A 2,608-nucleotide genomic window follows, 5' to 3' on the forward strand; every position below is an offset into this window, starting at 1 on the left:
TGACCAAACGAAAGCCTCAGATAGATAATGAAGATCTGGAAAAAGATCTCACCGCATTTTGAAAAAGCATAAATGCAAATCGTTCAAATATCATTAGTAACATCATCTGAAAGACACGGATTTGCATCATCGAATTAGGTTTGGTGAATGTGGTTGCTGATAAAAAGTCAGGAAAACTACATTTTCTTCATAAAAATGTATTATGTAATGTAATGTTATCTAGATTAGTACTGAAGAGGCAATGAGGCAAGTGTCTCATTCCGAAACATCGGATGTCCGCCATTCAAGATGACAGTGTTTCATGCAAGTGAAATTTTACTTCTTTTCTATCAACAGGGACTTCCGCACAGAATGGGTGTTCTGTTCGGGCAACGTACCGCGCGCTTCGCCCATTTTATGATCGCCATAATCGCACTACCGAGAGGACTATTCACAATATGGTTGATAGATTTGAGACCACTGGTTCAGTAAACGATAGACCAACACCCGTACGTGGACGAAACGCAAGATCTACCGAAAACTTCACCGGTGTCTGTTAGAGTGTGTAGGAGAATTCGAGTGAAACGGTTTCACGTCACTTGACGGATTTTGTGTCGTGACTTGAGCCTGCACCCGTGAAAAATTCAAGTGACCCAGGAACTGCGCAGGTGAACAACCATAGACAACGACGTGTGTTCGCTGAATGGGCTCTGAAGTAGTTGGTAACTGACCCTAATTTTCATCGAAAAATCATCTCCAGCGATGAGACCCATTTCAAACAATCCGAAACCACTTCACAGGAGATCCAAGAGCGTCCAGTGCATCCCAAAAAAGTCACTAGTGTGAATTTTGGGCTTGCGACGTCATCGGTCCGTATTTCTTCGAGAACGACGTTGGCCGGACCATCGCTGTCGAAGCCGAGCACTATACGTTTTGGTCGATAATTACCAACTTCTTTTGGCCTGAATTGGATGATCTGGACACCAACGACATGTGATTTCAACAGGAGAGCGCTACGTGGCACACATCTCCTGCCACATTGGATATTCTGCACGAGTGATTTGAGGGCATGGTCATCTCACGTGTAGGTGATCTGAACTGATCGTGCGATCTGACTCGATTAGACTTTGCCATGTGGGATTTTTTTTGAGACGGTAGTGTATGCATATGAGTCACATACCACAGTGGTCCTCAAAGTCAACATAACCCATGCAATCGGTCAAATTCAGCCGAATTTATGCGCCAGAGCCATGAAAAGTTGGACGTTTCCAATGCGCTCCACTCAGAGAAGCTGTGGCGGACATTCAAATGACGTTTTATTCCACACATAATGTCATCAATAGGTCTTTCAAACGTGTGAAAAATTTCGATGACATCTCACACATACAATTTGTTTTACGCAAATTTAAAGATAGGAAGCGCTTAATGAAAGAATCTGTACTATGTTGTGTAGCAATCCTGTGAATGATATCTGATTCAATTCCATGACGAACGTTTGGAGTATAAACTGAATACGAAAATGTGTTTTTCGTATAATTCAATGTTCATACGGAAGTAGTTGTTACGAGAGGGTTTTTTCCTTACAGTTTGTGTCTGAAAGTTACCTATTTGCATGATTTCTACCTTTCTGTAAATAGTTTATAGAAGTATAGAAGTTTATAGAAGTAAAAGGCCAAACATTTCTTGCCCAAATGTACTTTATCCACCGCCATCACTCGAAATTTCGAATTCAACTTCGAAATTTCGATTTGAAACTCGACATTTCATTGTTATTATCCAAATTTCAACAAATTATAAAAATATGTGGCTTTTAAGCTCTTCCGTACTATTCCAGGTACTATGCAGAGATCGTTGATGAAATTTAGTAAGATAGTGGAATGTATTTATTTCATTGATATGACATCAGCTCAAGAGCTGATTTTACATATATAAAGAATTGTATAGCTCATAATCTCTGCACATAATTATTATAATAATATAATAAACACAAGCACCACAGGAAAATCCTTGAGGCGCTCTCAGAGCGGTGCCTGTGCGAAAGTAGCAGATGGTAGATGCTAGTCCCACCCAGCATCGCCCGGTGGGATACCATCGCAACGTCTTGGACAGAGAGAGTTGCTTTCGGGCTAACATTTCGTTGATGGGCCGATGTTTCCGGTTTCAAGGGTGGGAATATGTAATACCCACCGATATATTATGTGTGTATTGTATTCATTATTCATATATGGTTCTATCTAATATTATTGAATATACCTACCGTTTTCAGAGTAATAAATGCTCATTTCTGATTCACTTATTTTCTGTCACCAGATGCAGATTTCTCCGCATCAAATTTTGAATATTAGGGCAAGTCCGAAAAATTTGTAGGGTTCGTGCCAAACGCACGAGGGCCCGTCTTTTGGAAACCTAGGTACACCGTGTACCTTTCTGAGATTGTTTCCCTTCTAAGTTTCGCTCCGGAACGAGGCAGGAGACTAATACTTAAGGCTGAAAACCTTTCAGTTATCCTGAATAGTGAGCTATTAAAAACAACAAGAACTCCAGATTAGGCTTATATTACAAAGCAATAACTGTGTAAAAATATAACATGAAAGTCCAACAAAAAAATAAAAAAGATGTTCGAAAAATA

Source organism: Leptinotarsa decemlineata, unplaced genomic scaffold (genome assembly GCF_025532065.1).
Source record: "Leptinotarsa decemlineata unplaced genomic scaffold, Ldec_3_MD MMD2_tig00000010_RagTag_RagTag, whole genome shotgun sequence".
NCBI classification, from domain to species: Eukaryota; Metazoa; Arthropoda; class Insecta; order Coleoptera; family Chrysomelidae; genus Leptinotarsa; species Leptinotarsa decemlineata.